The sequence below is a fragment of the Amblyomma americanum genome, chromosome 2 (assembly GCF_052857255.1).
Source record: "Amblyomma americanum isolate KBUSLIRL-KWMA chromosome 2, ASM5285725v1, whole genome shotgun sequence".
NCBI classification, from domain to species: Eukaryota; Metazoa; Arthropoda; class Arachnida; order Ixodida; family Ixodidae; genus Amblyomma; species Amblyomma americanum.
Genome location: NC_135498.1, coordinates 40,785,902 through 40,802,446, shown reverse-complemented (window position 1 = coordinate 40,802,446; position 16,545 = coordinate 40,785,902). Strand labels below are relative to the sequence as shown.

At 45.9% G+C, this 16,545-nt stretch overlaps 1 protein-coding gene and 2 non-coding genes across 3 annotated transcripts in view; 1 reads left to right on the top strand and 2 right to left on the bottom strand.

Annotated features, from left to right (window-relative positions):
* Positions 1 to 4,255, top strand: part of Fbxo42 (F-box protein 42) — a 33,378-nt gene extending 29,123 nt beyond the window's left edge. The window contains exon 14 of the transcript XR_013312522.1: positions 13 to 4,255. The gene's annotated coding sequence lies outside the window, so the exon portion shown is untranslated. The remainder of the gene's footprint in view (positions 1 to 12) is intronic.
* A 2,373-nt stretch (positions 4,256 to 6,628) lies between these two features.
* Positions 6,629 to 6,700, bottom strand: TRNAQ-UUG (transfer RNA glutamine (anticodon UUG)). Its single transcript has one exon. It is a non-coding gene; the product is annotated as a tRNA-Gln (tRNA).
* Positions 6,701 to 6,706: 6 nt separating this feature from the next.
* On the bottom strand, positions 6,707 to 6,778 carry TRNAE-CUC (transfer RNA glutamic acid (anticodon CUC)). The gene has a single exon. It is a non-coding gene; the product is annotated as a tRNA-Glu (tRNA).
* Between the last annotated feature and the right edge of the window lie 9,767 nt (positions 6,779 to 16,545).

Below are 16,545 nucleotides of genomic sequence, written 5' to 3'. Positions count from 1 at the left end.
CAAGAAGAAAAGAAAAAAGAAAACCTGAATGCTGGAGACTAGTGCTAAAAAAAGAATTCAATTTCACAGTTCCCTTGATTCATAATGTTTGCAGCTGGCTCTAAATAAGTCAGCATGTGCAATCTGAAGTCTCTCTGCGAGCAAGCATGTAAAAGGTATACGGCTTCACATTGGTGGCATTGCCTTTGTATGTATATGAGTGGGGAGCAACAGTGCACTTGCTGTGTGTGTGTCGCACAGCAGTTAAACATGGCAGTTCTTTTTGTACCTGATGTGCTTACCTAAACTACACTATGCTAGTTTCAGAAACTGCAGAGCTTACAAAATCTTATTGGATCTTGTTTAATTATTGAGAAAAATAGGAGGACTGAACGGGCTGGTTGGCCTTTCTTCTGAACAGGCGCTTGGTGAAGCAGAATTAAATTTACTTTATGACCCACATCAGTGTACTTGGCATAGAACTTCCAGTAGACAAGGCAAACTTCAAAGCAAGGTTGTGGAAGAGCAAATTGTTGCTCTAGTGCCAAAGTTTCGAGGAGACTTCTTTGAACATAGGGAGACAGTTCAATTTGGTTTTTGGTTTTGAGGAAAGGAAATGACGCACTAACTGTCTCACTGGTGGACACCTGTACTGGGGGGTAGGGGAAGGGATAAAGGAGGGAGTGGAAGAAGAAAGGAAGAAAGAGGGGGGGGGGGGGGGTAATAATTTGGACCACCTGGGGATCTTTGACAAGCACTGAAATGGCACAGCAGGAGATTGCTCGAGTTGGAACCCAGGTACTCCGGCCTCAGTAGACAAGCACCTTAACCACTGAACCAGTGTGGCGGTTCCCCTTGCTGAAATTTTTTGCTCTACGTCGAGGAACCTACCACCATCCTTTGTTCGCCACCAGCATGTGTAGATCTCCACCTTCTTGTTTAGTGTACCTTTGGTTGCTCAATGCTTGCTCATATTGGGCTTTTCATTTTTCTTACTGACACTGCAGGCCTGCATTTTATTATTTGTGTGCACTTCTTTCATCACTGCAATAGTTAATTCAAGCTTGTTTAACTCGATCTTCCTGTTTGTTCAGATTGATGCTTTAGTCTCATCTACATCAATCATAATAAAAAAAAAGATGCTTCTTATTTCAAACTCTGCTGAATTCAAACAAGTGTTTGTTCCCCTTCAAGTCAAAATTAACGAAAGCAGACTGTATAACATTTTGGGCAGCTTTTCTTCTCCGTGCTTCTATTGCAGTAGAATGCTGGTAAATATGAAATTCATGCCTGCTAACAAAAATATCCAGCACATGTGTGACTAATAGAAGCTTAGAAAATATTGTAACTGGTATTTGATGCTGGTTGTGTGTAAATATGAGAGTTCAAATGTAGTGTGACTGACTGTTTGACATGAAGCCTGTTGGTCACTGCGTAAAATGCGGTGACATGGCACAAAAATGGTGTTCTCGAGCAAAGCTGCTGTTGTATATACAATGAAATCTTCCATTTACTTGTTGCATAAGTTGAGCCCGCTTGTGGAGAACTTGATAAGTGCTCAACATTTATTTGTAATGTTCAGATAAGTCTAGTGGTCGTAGATTTTGTTGCATGACATCTTTTTTTTTTTTTTGCATGGTATGCTCAATGCGTTGCCAGCCGAGCTGAGTTTGGGCACTGCTTGCAGTGTTTTTTCATCACTGCCTATATCCGCTTTGTCTATGGCGTGAATCGCTTGTGAGGCCTATGTGCCTGCCGAATTCATCATTTTGAGGTGCTAAGTGGCTGGGTTGTCACGTTGGGGCATTAGGCCTAGCATTGCAGTTTGAGATTCAGGGTTGCGTTTAATTACGGTGTGAATGTCAGCTAGTTCGGAAATTTGTATTCTTGTAATGGATTATTTATATGCCTATGGCGTTCAATTGTCACTAGACTGTTGTTACTATGGGGTGGCCTGCGGCAGTGTTTAGGGGGTGAAATAAGTTGACGAGCCCAGCAGCATGAGGCTCTGCATAATATCATTGCGGAAGTGTATTGTTAAAGAGACAGCCTGCACGGTGTGTCTACTTCCTCAACAGTAAAGCGCATCTTGCTTTAGGCCTTCCTCAATGACTGAGAAAAGGTGGTGGCTTTCCTTTTTGACTCACCATGCAGTGTGTTGAGTGGATATTGTTTGGATATTATCTTTCTTTTCTTGCAACCTGCCAAAAGCATAAACGCAAAAGCGCTCAGATGATATCTACCTTTCATGAGTGGTGTTGTATATTTAGTCTCGCATTGCTACACCCATGAAGCGTTGAGGCTCCACATAAGAGTTTTGTAGCGTTCACTTTTGCTTTGACAGAGTCCCACATCAGTATGTGGTTCTTCCGAGACTCAGTGCCATAGATGCAGCCTGCATTTTGCAGCTTGTGTTTTGTTAATACATGGGCTTGATAGGGTTCTGTCATTCAGCTGAAAAGGTAGACCTTGCTTTTGCAAAGGTAGGTGGCCTAGTGGAAGAGCATTCAGTGATGTACATGGGTACTGTGTTCATACCCAGTGCTGCAGGTGATTCAATAGTTTTTTTATTGGGTAGAAGCTATCCAGTATGCTCATTTGCTTCTCATAGGGTGAATTAGCCACTGCTGTGCAACACTTCTATCTATGAATGGGTGACACTGTTATTGAATGTTTCTTCCCATGAAAAGCCGAGTGCCATGCTGAGGAAAACTTGTACCCATTAGAAAAATGTGTTTTACCAGCATTGCTAGGATTCGAACCATGCTTGCATGCCTGATGCGTGCAACGTGAATTCTGTACTGCCAGATCACTGCTGCAGTCACTATGTTGGTTTAAAATTAAATAATGTTTTGGCCATCTAAACGGTTCCAAAGCTTTAGAATATCCTAGAAAAAGTAGCAATGCTAGGTGCTTAATGAACATGAGCGACCAGACCAAAGTTGTGACTTCACATTACAATTACACTCAGGGAGATGTCATGTTGAGATATTGATATATATCGAGATATCACAGAGCTATGAATATGGGACACGACTGCATCTGCTGTGAAAGCCTGTTATGAAAAATGTGGATTAGAAGAACCAACAAAGAATAACATTCTATACAGACTGGAAAATAAGGCAGAGCACTATCTCTGCTGTTCAGTGCTCAGACTTGAAAAGACATTCCAACTAGCCGACCTATCAGAACAGCTTTGTTGTAGCCACATTTAATTTTATTATGGCTTAGTTTCTGCAGGTGGTGTATGCGGCAGCACTTGAAGGGTGTTCTCGATGGGTGTGTCGTTGATGAATGCACACCAGTGACTATCTCTCCATTGTTCCTTTTGCTGAACCTCACTGCCAGTTTCGTTTGGGTAACAACTATAATGAAATGGTGATGCTTGCCAACAGGTGTGTTGCATGTGAAAGAGAACATGCAAAGCTCATGGGTGTGCAGTGATGATTTCTTTTTTAGAATTCGGAGGTGATAATGTTATTAGGCTAACTTGGTCAGTCAGGGTTTTGGAAAAAGAAAAGGAATAAGTAATAAAGTTTCTCAGGAAATTGCTTGAAAGCTGCAGGTAGGAAACCTTTCCTTCTTTTCATTCGTAAGGGCAGCTCATGGTTTTGCTGGATACTATTTTGTCATAGATTGTTAATGCTGTGTTTAACAATTGTACTGCATAGCATGTGGCACACATACCTTACTTTGGTTGTAGTAGTGTATGCTGGCATAGTCAGCCAGTGAACAACGCTGAACACCTAGAGACATGAAATTTTCTCTCCTTCCAAGGGTATTGCTTGTGTAAAATTATCCAGATTGTGAACATTGGTTGACGTGTAAATTTCCTCTGAAAATTTTATTTCGTTTAAGGCTTCCTACACTGAAATCTTGGAAGATTTTTGTTGTGTGATAGGTCTGCACTTTATAGACTCCTGTGGTGCTTATTGACATCAGACTGTGACAAATTCTCAAGCTCTGGTGATTTGCTTTGAGGTTTAACATCTGAGTTATAACATATTAACCAAATGTCATTGGATTAACCAAGCACTGCTTTTGATGGTGTTGTCATATAGTGTTATTTTAGACGTTTAGGCTTGGCCAGTTCCTGACCAGAATGAAGCATTTTTCAAGAATTTTGTCCTTGCCATGGTGGTGAAATCCTGTAGCATTTTTTGCCATTGTAAGCTACCATTCACTCTCTTGAGATGCGCACAAGCTGTATGAAACATTGGGCATTGAAGTGCACAAGGAATGTTGACTAACAAATCCAAATAAAAGGTTAAATGTACAGCTGTTGTCATCTATTCCCCCTTAATTTGAGTGGCATCACTGGAATGGCAGCACATTTGACTTGGAACCCACAAAAGCATCGTTTTTAGGCATGTGGGAAAAGCGTTTTTTTTTCTCGGTGCAAAGCGAATTTGAGGCAATCTCGAATAATTTTGAAGCGAATATTTTGTATACTTCTGTCGCACAAAAAGTTGGAACGGCTCAATTGGCATTTTCAAAATCATGTTTTTTAACACACAAGTCCATTACACGAAAAAGAGAGGATGCATAGAAGCTTTGCCACACTCATCGAAGCCGTGTCAATGTCCTGCAAAAATGGCCATCGGAAATCGGGGGGAGTCGACTAACATGTAGAGCCGACATATTTGTAGAGTGTGCGACCTATTTATGAGACCCCTGACTGCTCGCCTTAATTGCGATTGCGTCGTTGACTCGTTGCATAGCTGTTACTTTTAAGCGACTACTCCGTGAACACCTGCTAATCGTATGCACCGCTCGGCTAGTGTTCCTGTATATGCTGCGGGAGCATATACAGGAACACTACGCTCGGCCAGCGTGCTCGCGGCGTCCCGCTTGAGCCGCAATTTCACGCGCAGAGGAGCGACTGCCGCGCTTGCGGTCAGCTCGGACTCGTTAACGCCTCGGAAGATTTAGCGTAACGGGATCGGTCCAGATCTGAGCGCCGCGCTTCCGCCTGCTCGCGCGTGCGCAGACCGGCTCCGGCATACGCGCAGTAGCGTAGGCGCGCGGCGTGGAGTCGGGGCTTTGGTTGCGCATGCGCCGCGGTGCCATCCCGGAGAAGGACCGCTGGACTGAAACCCCATGAAGCGAGAGTTCCAGAAACATTTTCTCGAGACGAATACTTCCGAGATTTCAAATTGCAAACATTCGGATCGAATCGAATACTATAATATTCGACGGATTTTTCGAAATTATCGAATAATCGCACAGGCCTAAGATTAATGATAATGATTGGTTTTTGGGGAAAGGAAATGGCGCAATATCTACATCGATATACATCGTTGGACACTCGAACTGTATCGTGAGGGAAGGGATAAAGGAGGGAGTGAAAGAAGAAAGAGGTGCCGTAGTGGAGGGCTCCGGAATAATTTCGACCACCTGGGGATCTTTAACGTGCACTGACATCGCACAGCGCACGGGTGCCTTGGCGTTTTGCGTCCATAAAAACAGCCGCCGCGGTCGGGTTCGAACCCGGGAACTCCGGATCAGTAGTCGAGCGCCCTAACCACTGAGCCACCGCGGCGGGTACAGGCCTAAGATTCGTTTTAAAATTGTGGGGACACTGAGTTTTTTGCTGTATGCTTTCCGTTCTCGTACTATCGTCAGAGCCGAGCAGAAATCTTGCGCATCGCTCATTGCCACAGCAACTGTGACATCTAGCGGCAAGAACTGGACCGTGCCACACCCGAAATTTGACCTTGGCCGATTTGGACCAAAATCGATTTCCAGCCATAATTGAGCATGCCCGACACGATGGCTACATCCAAATTTGGCCCGGGTCATTTCCAAAATTTGGCCATGGCCACTCCCGAAATTCGACCTTGGACCAAAATCGATGCTCAACCTTAACTGAGCGTGCCCGTTTGATGGCGACCTCCAAATTTGGTCCGGGCCATGGCCAAAATTTGGCCCGGCCCACCTCGAAATTTGCCCATGGCTGATTTGGACCAAAATCGATATCCAACCATAACTGATCGTGCCCGACACGATGGCGACCTCCAAATGTGGCCCGAATCATTTCCAAATTTTGGCCCGGGTCACCCCCGAAAAACCAGTTCACAGCTTTGAGACTTAACACCATCTCGTTAATTGCTACGGTGCTGCTAGTGGGTCATAATTTACGTCACCACGCTTTCGCACATCACACATCGATTTAAACGAAGTTAAACCGCGGCTAATTTAATGGTTTTGTGTTGGCCATATTAAAAATATATGATCACTTCTGTGGAATTCGCCTGCACCCAGTAAATAATTCAATTTCTTCTCCAATGTAGAGTAGGTTTCAGGAGGACAACAAACGAGCTGTGACAGCGACGTCACGCCTAGAGTTGAGATCACGTAATAGTTGTTTTATGATGTAGTTTGGTCATGCACTCGACATTTCTGCTCAAGTCAAACAGACATGCTAAGCTATACCTCACTAATTCACCCGCTCTTCCCCCCTTTTAACAGTAGCTCTTGCGCAGGTCCCTGCCTTGTTCCGTGTAGTCTGACAATGAGCCTTATTAAATTAATCCTTATTTAAATTAATGATGCTAGTTGCTCATTATAACCTGAAGACCAGAGAGCAACTTTCAGGCAATGGTACTGGTAAGACTTCCTCACATAATGCTAAAAAAAAAAAAAAGCAAGGTCTCACCGAGACTCGAACTCGGATCGCTGGATTCAAAGTCCAGAGTGCTGACCATTACACCATGAGACCGACTTATTCCGACGCCGGGAATCGAACCCGGGCCTCCTGGGTGAGAGCCAGGTATCCTAGCCACTAGACCACGCCGGAGACACTCGCCGTCGAGACGGGAGAATTAAGCGCTCGGTCGCTGCGTCCGGCCGTTGGAAGCCAGACTGCACGCATGGACGGCGTGACGTCATTCGAGCGGGGCCTCTCGCTCGTAAGTTCCTCGCAGCTGTTGTGCACTGGCGAGCGGGGGGAAGCGATTGTCGTGACAATGATATACGACCTTCGAGTCGCTGTCTTGCCGCACAGCGGAGGCTTTGCGCTGTGCGAATGCGAAAGAAAGGAGATGGTTTATGTTGGTTTAACGTCCCAATGCGAAAGAAAGGAGATGGTTTATGTTGGTTTAACGTCCCAAAGTTACTCGGGCTATGAGGGACGCCGTAGTGGAGGGCTCCGGAAATTTCGACCACCTGGGGTGCTTTAACGTGCACTGACATCGCACAGCACACGGGCCTCTTAGCATTTCGCCTCCATTGAAATGCGACCGCCGCGGCCGGGATCGAGCCCGTGTCTTTCAGGTCAGCAGCCGAGCACCTTAGCCACTGAGCCACGCTTTTAGAGAAAGTGACGAATTAAGGCTAGGCGAGCGTGAGTATCGAAGCCGAGTCAAAAGAGGTGGAGCGAAGGTGCGCCGATGGGAGAGGAAGCGGCGAGAGCCGAAGCGAACGCGGTCGCCGGCGGACTGGACAATTAAGAGCTAGGGTGCCTCTGTGCGGCGCTGGCATCGGGGCACCCTAATTAAGAGCTAGCCCGCAGCGCCGCCGAGTCGGTTGTGGTCAGAGGTGGGCAAATGCCCTCATTTTCACTTTTCCTCCCTCAACCTCACTTTTGAATCCATGGTCCTCCTTCACCTTCGCTCCCATTTTGAAAACTTATCCGGCCCCCCCTCACCCTCACATAGAAAACTTTGCTCGCCCTCCCTCGCCCTCACATCATCGGCCCTCCCTCACCCTCACCTCAGTAACAGTCGTTTTAAAACTCGAGTTATTTTTGTAGATGGCAACTTCTGGCTATATTACTGAGTAATAAACATATAAGACAAGCCCTAAAGGCACTATTGGACGAGAGGCAGAAGCTTATATTGTTGTGTGGGTGCGTGGACATATGTGTTGTTTGAGCTAAAACGTGAGACAAAACCGAGGCATTTACGAGCTGAACCCCAAAATATCAGTCTGCCCTTAGTTTTGTCACGCACTGAATGCATATGTGTGCCCTGCAGGCTCTTATAACATTTCATTGTTATCTATATGGACTGCAAAAATGAGTCAAAGGGTTGATATGAGTGTGTACAAAAACCAGTGTAGGCCAAGAATATTTAGAAAGCAATGCAGTAGCGTTTACCACGACGATTACAATAAGTGCTAAACCCATAATAGACTCACAACAAAGAAATTTTGTAGGTCACTTAATTACCACAACCCGATGACATCTGACATCACTGGGTCTTCTGAACATGACTGCTTCTAATCTCCCGCCATTTCGTGCGGTTTGCTGCGTGGTCGTCTGATGACGCTTTCATGCGCACGGATAAAAGATCACGAAGACCACGCTTTCTAACTACAGCGTGAGAGACCGGCATTTTAGCACGCGTAAACGCGGGTACGTGACGAAGACGACGACATTACAAGCACCGCTCGTGAGCTCGGCAGTTCGTTTGAGGCAGGATGATAAGATTTGATTTCTCCCAACTGATTGTTCATCTGAATGAATTGTATGAACCGGCCGACTTCAAACCGGAGTGGCACTCCCTCTTGATGGGCTCAGCCATATCTTGTTCTGTCCTTTAGAGCGTTAAGTTCTACTTCTCGCGTTTCGGGTCTCACCGTTATGCGTTATAACGCAAACCGCAACTCAGTGGTTGCCATAGTAAACGAGGTGGTTACATAACGGAACAAAATAATAACAGGCGGCAGCGTGATGCCCGAGCACCACAACTCAATAGGGCTGTGCGAATAGTACTTTATCCAGACCGAATCGAATACGAGTGGTGTAGCGCTGCTACCGAATCGCATACGGATAGTTTGGCTGAAAACCGAATCGAATACGAATCGAATAATGAGGGAGCCGAATCGAATACAAATATTTTAAATAATATGAAGAATATTCGCTACTGGTGCGAATATTCAATGAGAAATCGTGAACAGCGACGCTCTGCCTTCGCTGTTATATAGCTTACCTTTTAGAAGAAGCAACATTGATCACAATCTGGAGGTTCGCAACACAAATTAAGTGTATTAACTTTGTCACTGACATGTTATGCGCATAGAAAAAGTTCATTTTGCTCTTCTTAATAGAAGATAATAAACTAGCGCCACATCGTAGTGCATGAGATGGGCGAGGTATTATGTATGAGGCATGGCCTCCGAGGTCGGGCATTAAGGTTGGCTTTGCTGAATCTGCCTGGGCCCTGCTGCCTCGTCTAATCTCTGAGGCCACGTATGAGGATTACGAACACCGCCACGCGAACTGATCGCACCGTGGAGCTGAACCCTCCATCAAGAGCATACCGGTCGCGGCAGCATGATAATGCGGCATGTATGGTTCCAGTTTTTCGTTCGAATAATCGAATGCGGGGATATTCGATTCGGTATTCGAAATTTCCTAATATTCGCACACCCCTCCAACTCAAAATTAAACTATGTCGATCCGGTATATGTACCCCGTACGTATTTTCCTTCGTCCTTCGTGCCATCTTCGTTGCGCTGTGAGCAATATGAATATGCGTTAGGTCGGGCCACATGATCTCGACATTCGAGTAAAATTTGTGGGCCAACTGTTCGCCGCAGAATGTGCCGAGTGGCGTCATACGATTCTGCGTTTTGTACAGCATAAACTTACTAGTTAAATTAGAATCTAGCTAGGGGCAGGAATTCGAACCGGCAACCTAGGTACCCCCAATTCCACATCTTTAGGAATCTTCATATGACCATTGCGGCTCAACCGCTTGTCACAGAGTTTTTGGGGTGGTGGCGTACGATTTGGCGTTTCGTGCAGCATAAATTTACTAGTTAAGTTAGGGTCTATCTGGCGGCAGGGGTTCGAACCGGGGACCTATGTTATGTGTCTTAACGCACGATATTCGATCGCTGCCTCAGCATCGGCTAATTTATTTGCGATGTGTTTCGTGTACTTTCCTAAAACCTTTGTAAATATATTATTGTAAATAGGAAATATTTTCAATGTAATAAATACCATGCTTTAAGAAAAGCTGTGGCGATGACGTAGTGGTCAGAAGTGGCGCCCAGCGGAACTGATTATTTAGCGCCGCCGAGGGTTCGGACTTCGTCTCCCTCAGCTATGAAGTTTTTTTTTTATTTCTTTAGTGTCTTCACCGATTGCGACGCCGGCCTTCCGCTGCATTGATGCTCTTATGCTGCTGCTGCTTAAAATAGAACATTATTCAGGCCTCTTGAAAATCGAACGGGTGGCTAAAATGCATAATTTGGGCTGATTGATGGTATTCACTAACTCTCCGAGTCTGGAGTAAACGATTCCTGTAGTTGCCATTGTAGTGCCCTAGCGCTTCCGCTCCGTCGAAAAGCGGTTGTCTGTCTGTCAGGAGCCTGCTTCTACCACGTGGGCCACCTTGGTCACGCGACGTTGTGACGTCATCGCAAGCTGCCCACCGTGGCAGTTCAATTAATGATTACTCGCGAGAGATTCCTCAGGGTCAACATGGGTCTCAAGCCCCACGAATGGCAGCACCTGCCATCGCAGGGCAGTAGCGCGTAGCACCTCTGCTCAGGAGCGGAATGAGGTCGCCCAGAGATCTGTGAATGCAGAGAATGACCAGTCTACCGCAGTACATGTCTAAAATGATGCAATATCACGCAGACTTACATCATATCATATATCAACAAAAGTAAGCCAGTTCAGGTCAAGCAAAAGAGTAGAAAGTCAAGATAAATCATGAAAAACCACATCTGATGGTGCTAGGGCACGATAATTTGTGGTTAACCCCCGGCTAAAGTGCCCGTGACATTTTTGCTTGCACGTCTACGCATTACCCAAACGCTGAGTGTCAATTCCCTATATACCATGCCTGCAAGAAATGTGGTTCATAAAATCAGGAGCGCGATTACGTTGTCACACGTCTCACCACGGACAGAACTAAACCAAGAAATGTTCCAGTTATTTCGACAGCAGTACAAGTTTTTCTTTTTTAGCACATCGTACAAAGCAAGGCCAAGCGTAATATGATTGAGACCAAGGTTGTTAGGCTGCTGCTTTATTTTCATGGTAAGGATATCTATTATGGTTGGCTTTGCCCACCACTTTGCGGCACCGCTTTCCTATACCGCAATTCCAGCGAAAGTAGAAAGAAGATACGACTGTATACTGAACTGCTCTCACAGTGTGAATTAAAAAATTGCACACCCACGCCGCCAACTGGCTTTGATTTGACAGTGGAATTTCGCAGAAGCATTTTTTCCGCTGCAGCCGATTCCTTGAAACCTCACTGAGCTGAAATTGGACTTCGTTCCGGGAAACAAGGCTTAGAACTTGAGAATTAAACAGCCTTACTAGGTATAATTTTTCCATGTTTTACTCTACACGCTGATAATATGACAGAATCGGGGCAGTTAATGAAAATGTTTACTGCGGTACCATGGTTCCCACTGGACCGGCAGCCACCCACACGGCCCGGCCAGTGGCCCCTTGTTATCGCACTATAAAGGGTGTTTCACTAAGTATTTACACAGTTTCTAAAAAAAAAAACAAGATTTTTGAGTTAGACGAGCGTTTTTTTGCCGGATAGTATTCACAGCGGTGTAGTACATCGCGGAGGCGGTTAAGACTTGCGGCTCCCCGCCTTTTGCGTTCCCCTCGCGTACCTCTAGACTGCAGAAACTACGTCTTCCCCAGGAACCTTCACCCTAAGAAATAGTGTTTTAAAACGGGCATTCATAACGGGCTGCACAGAAAAAAATATTAGCCCGGAGTACGGTGCAGGCCGCCCCACTCGCCCTGCAGACAATGTATTTTGCCCTCCCTCACCCTAACCTCATCATTTCTTTCCTCCCTCGCCCTCCCCTCACCATGTCTTCCCTCCCTCGCCCTCCTCCTCAAGAATTTTCATGCGCTCATCCTCCCTCACCCTCACCTCACTGAGTGAAATCCTCATGAGGTGAGAGTGAGGAGGCCCTCACGAGGGCTCGCCCTCGTGAAGATGCTAATATCTGGTCGTGGTGTTATGTAGGGCGAGAGGAGCAAGCAGCTGCGGTAATGGCTGCGGTGTAGTCGCGTCCGTATGAAGCAGGAGCCACGTGCGGAAACTGTTCCGGCGCCAATTCACGAGTGACTTTCACAATTATTAAGAGGATTGGGGAAAGGCGGGCGCCAGTGCGCATGTGCAGGACAATAACACGAGGAGCTTCAATGTTTAGCTCGAAGGCACCGGTACCCCGCTATTCCCCAATCCCTCTAATCGATAAGGTCCCCCTATTCTAAAAGTCCCTACTATGACCGCCGCACAGCAAGCAGGGACGCTCAGTTCCGTCCACTGAGCCCCCGACTCGGCGATGAAAACTAAACCAGAAACGAGCCAACAAGTGACAAAAGGGGGTCGTCGTTTGGTGTCCAGCTTTCGCCGGTCGCAAGCCAGAGAATGGGTGGGAGTCAAAGGCTTCCAAAGAAAACAAGCTTCAAAGAGGCGATACAGAGGATTTACATATCACCCATAAGAACGCATATGGTGTTCTCCAAAACAATGCAGCCCAGTACGTCACAGAGAATACAACTGGAGAGTACTTGATTCCGCAGAATGAACAGGGGGCTAGGAGAAGGGGTCTTAAAGGGCAACTCCGAGGGTTTTTTGAGCATTTTGAGTTGATAATCGCGCATCGCATTCTTTAGAACCTCCTCTTCCCAGTGCAAAAGAAAGGAATGTTAATGAGTGATCACTCCCTTGTTTCAAATGCACTCAGCCTTGGAGGATTCCCCTAAACACATTTTACTAACACCGTTCGCACTCAGAGCTTTTGATCTACTGGACTACGTCCTACCCATCAGCTAGCAGTCCTGGTTTATACAGCAACTGTCTCGGACAGTTAATGGTCCGGGGTTCGGTCACCGGACCAGGCCAAATTTTTCTTGAGCAACGAAGTTTCTGTGAAAACTGCATAGCTCTTCTGTGTAGCCGTATTTCTACGCTTGGGTGTATGCTAGTGAGCAGCTATACTCTTATTTCTCCTTTATATCGCGTCTATGCACTCGGCTTTGCGCTGGGCGCAAATACAGTGCTGTTTCCGGTGAGGCGTTGAAGGACTTCATTGTATTAGAATAAAGCTAGAAAACGGAGTTTAATTTCTTTAACACGTAGCCAACCGTTCTCACGAGTCGACCCTGCTTGAAATAGGTAAGGGACCAGGGAAAAGAAAACACAAACAAGCGCGAAGGCTGGTACTAATTCATGCAATCTTGTCTTCATTAATGAGGCGAATAGCAAGGATTAGTGAAGAAAACACTCTAAAATAATGCGTACCACACAACAAAGAGCGCTGTGTCCGCCAGGATTCAACAGCCACAAGTTTGGCGCCATCACTACAAGAAAATGGAATGGGCAGCAGCACCCTCGGTGTATCGCCATGCGCCGCTTTCGCTGCGCCGTCAGCATGATAGCTGCCTGCGAGGCCGCAGTGAGCGGGCAACCGCTGCAGCACAACACTCTGACATAGCTCGCAGGCCTCAGTGTGCAGCCTGTTCAAGTCGACGACTAGCTGTTCCTGAATGCGCGATGACCTTAACGATTGTAGTGCAGCGCGACATTCAGTGAATATAGCCCACACTTTTGTGGGTTGCTGCAGAATATAAGCAAAAGCTGCTCGCAGAGCAGCCAGAGCAGCCAGTGCGGTGACTGAACGTCGCCGAAATTGTGGTGCGCGTTGATGGTATCCAGACGCTAACTGCTGATGTGACGGGCGTCACACAGCCATCAGTGTAGATGTGGCAGTGTGCACTGTAGCATCCAGAATTGTGCTCAAGCGCATAGTATTTAAGTGGGAGTGCTGTTTTTGCTCTTAATGCCAGTTACGGTTTGTTTTGGTTTATGGGGTTTAACGTCCCAATGCTACTCAGGCTATGAGGGACGCCGTAGTGAAGGGCTCCGGGAATTTCGACCACCTGGGGTTCTTTAACGTGCACTGACATCGCACAGTACACGGGCCTCTAGAATTTCGCCTCCATCGAAATTCGACCGCCGTGGCCGGGATCGAACCCGCGTCTTTCGGGCCAGCAGCCGAGCGCCATAACCACTCCGCCACCGCGGCGGCTCTAATGCCAGGTACAGTCGTCACGATTTGCCATGCAGCAAACTTCCAGGGTGGTGAGGATGACGTGACAGCGCGTTGACACTGCGATGAGAGAAGATCAGAGACTTCGTTAATGCACATACGCTATACAGTGGGATGGCCAGGTTCACGCGCCACAAACCGCACGTGGGCACGAAGCAGCTTCTGGGTTAGCAGCAATGTTGGAGAGAGACGTCCGCTTTCTGCTAGAGTACCTACTGCGGAAGTGTTCTTGGAAAGGCCGAGGCAGATTATCAAAGCTTTTGCTTGCGTGGCTTCGAGGAGTTTGATGTCAGTTTGCGAGATACCCTGAAAAGGCTTTCGAAAAGGCTTTTCCACTGTCACTCAGCTAACTTCTGTCATTCATACTTTTGCAAGTGTACTAAATAGCGCTGGTCAAACGGATGTTATTTTTTTAGACTTCAGCAAAGCCTTTGATGTTATTTCTCATGCCAAACTAATTTACAAACTTGAACTTATTGGTCTTCCTAATTTCATAATTCGTTGGATTTCCTCATACCTTTCTCACCGCACACAATTTGTTTGTATTGATGATTGCTATTCAAACCACCTGCCGGTCACTTCAGGCGTCCCACAGGGAAGCGTCCTCGGACCTCTCCTCTTTTTGATATATATCAATGACATTACTAACGTTATAACTACCCCTGTTCAAATTAGATTATTTGCAGATGACTGCGTTTTATTTCACCAAATTACTTGCCAAGATAATCAAGTTTTACTAAACTCCAATCTTCAGAACATACATACATGGTGTAATAAATGGGACATGAAGCTAAATTTAGAGAAAACAGTATACATGACGATAACTAACAAAAAGGCTTCCTTCTCATTTCCTTACAATATTTCATCTCACCTTCTGACCGAAGTCAGCGAGTACAAGTATCTAGGAGTTACAATAACGAAAAACCTTAGCTGGAATAAACATGTATCAAACGTATGCTCCTCAGCCTTTCGTAAACTCTGCTTTCTTAGACATAAACTAAAACTTGCCCCACCTGAACTTAAAAAATTAACCTACTTTTCAATAATAAGGCCATCACTAGAATATGCGTGCACCGTCTGGGATCCCTACACTAAACGTAACATCGAGGCCCTTGAAATGATTCAACGCAAAGCCGTCCGTTTTATTTTTTCAAAGTATCGTGTAACTGACTCACCAACGACCCTCATGCAAACTCACGGTATTGAAACATTACAGCTGCGCCGGAAAATTCAAAGACTGAAACTACTTTTCTTACTAAAAAACCATAAACTGTCTATGAATGCAGACCCATTCCTTAAACCTAACACTACGCGCCAAACACGAAATCATCATACACAATCATTAACCCCTTACAGTGCTAGGATTAACGCCTTTAAATACTCATTTTTTCCACGCACCATTGAGGAGTGGAACAGGTGTTCGCCAGATCTCTTAACCAGAGCTGATTCTTTTGACTCAATGTTTTCTTCACAGCATTTAATTTGAGAGCCGTTTTTTTCGTTCACTTTTTGTATTTTGCATCTGAGCCTTGTATTTATTGCTGTATTTTGTGTTACAACTTGTATTTAACATTTTTTCAATTTTGCTAAACCTGTTCTTTTTGCATATATTATGTACTCGCCCCTCCTGCTTGGGCCTACTGTAGGCCTGCAGTATGTTCTAAATAAATAAATAAATAAATAAATAAATAAATAAATAAATAAATAAATAAATAAATAAATAAGAGCTGGTAGTCTATAGCGCAGAAGGCCTTCACAGAGCGTGCCACACAGCCGCAGTAATGAATGTGCAGAGCGGCCTCTTCTGGTATTCGAGGGCATACGTGAGATATAGGCGTGCGAACAAAGTTTGGTTCTTTAGCCTGTTGTACATAAGAAGACCACGAGAGGGACTTGCCAAAGGCCACGCCTAGAAATTTCTGGCTTGTGACATATGGTATTGAGGTGCCAGCAACTTTCACCATGTAGCGCGAAAGATCGCATCTCGAAAATGTAATTGCTGCGCACTTATCTGGGAACAGGACGAGACCCCGCTTGCTCAAAAATTATTCAGTAAAGCCTATTGTCCAATGTCGTGCATGCACAATGTGCCTGTTGCGTCCGGAGGACCACACACAGGTGTCACCTGCGTGGAGGAAGATTTCAACTGTAAGTGGAAAGCATTTGTCCAAACCAACAAGAGAGGTATTGAACGGGGTAGGACTTAAAATCTTTTCCCGAGTAACTCCGCGAGCGAGATATTTGATGCAGGCCTGTGCTGCCTCCACTCGTTGACATGTAAATCGATCTTTCATGAAGATAGTCACACAACTAGTCACAGTCCATCAATGCCATTTTATTGTAAGGTTTAAAGGATCACCTCACGCGTGACGTTCTCGAAAGCACCTTTCACGTCAAGGAATACAACAATGGTCGTAGACCGCTCTGCTTCGCTGCCGTTGACACAGCTGGTAAGGGCAACAAGGATCTAGCTTCGCGCAAAAGGGTCTCCACTGCAATCTTGCCAGACTGTCCAAA